The sequence below is a fragment of the Atta colombica genome, unplaced genomic scaffold, assembly GCF_001594045.1.
Source record: "Atta colombica isolate Treedump-2 unplaced genomic scaffold, Acol1.0 scaffold27, whole genome shotgun sequence".
Classification (NCBI taxonomy): Eukaryota; Metazoa; Arthropoda; class Insecta; order Hymenoptera; family Formicidae; genus Atta; species Atta colombica.
In genome coordinates this window covers 3,218,876-3,220,318 of record NW_017259370.1, presented here as the reverse complement: position 1 = coordinate 3,220,318, position 1,443 = coordinate 3,218,876, and positions in this window count along the sequence as shown.

The following is a 1,443-nucleotide window of genomic DNA, read 5'->3' as shown; positions in this document are numbered from 1 at the left end:
ATTTTATAATGCACATTTTTCAGTTTTGAAGAATAAATTATTTAATTGAAAGTATTTCCAAATCTTCTCACGAAAAAGCTAATTCATGTTTTCAATTCAATTTTATTTCATAATCACATCCAGGAGAACATTTTTTATGACCTTTTTTGATTTATGAAATTAGTATTATAAAATTTGAAGATCACGAAAAGATTTCAGACAGTGTATTTTAAACAAAAATCATTAGATCATTCGAATTTATTATTTATTATATTAATGTATTTTATATATTAATGTATTTTTTAACTATTTTATATTAATTATATTCACATTATGACTAAGCAATTTCCTGGCTCTATGAAAAGTAACACAAATAGTTAAAAAAGAACTTATATTATACAGACCCATTAGCCTATTACCTATTTTGTCTAATATCTTTAAAAAGTTATTATTAAAAAAAAATCAAACGAGTCCTGGAAAACAAAAAGCTTATTTCAGAACACGATTTGGATTTTAGCAACAATAATCGAACAAATACATAGAGTTGTAGCAAATAATGCCTTAGAGTAAAAAAATATTGTTCAGCACTATTTTTAGACATTTTTAGACATTTTTTGATATACTTTTGGAAATTATTGCTTTTTAAATTACACAAAATAGTTTAATAATTATGTTTGCATTAAAATTTTTTTTTATTATTAATGTATTTCTTACACAAAACAGAAAAATTTATTACAAGATAATATCATTGACATTTCGCTTTATCGTAAAATATCACGTACAAATATGCTTATTGGAGAGTTTTATTATTTCTATACTAAGGTAAATATACTAGTTACTAGACAGTTAATGGACATGACTTAATTCGTTGGACAAAATGATACAAAATTTTAAATATTAAGCTTTTAATGATATGTACGATTCTAAATAAATTTGTTGTTTATAAAAATACAATAACCAATTTATTCAGAATTACCATTAAAAAAGTATATATACCGTTAAATGCTTTATATTTGAAATGTTTTGTGTAATAATTGGTTCATGTCTACTAACTGGTACATTTATTAGAATTTATTCCAGCATTATTGTATTCCAAAATTTTGTAATGACAGATTTTTTATCCAATTTTCAATCTTTTTCGATCTTTCCTTAAATATTAAAGTATATTTATAATTTACGAGCAAACTTTAATAATGATTGATAAAAAAGAAGATATTTGCGAAAAATTTTAGAGAGTTGTATGGCTCTCCAAAAGTAGTTATTAATTATCTTAGGGTTGAATTTGTTTTTTAATAGATTTCTAATTAAGTTACAGATATATGTATACTTATATGTCATTTTAGTAATAAAAAAAAATATATATATATATATGCATTATTTCTTGCGATTAAAATATCATAGTTGCGTCCATAAGAAATGTCTGAAGTGTCAATTTTTCAATTGGCTATTGCAAACTTATGATGG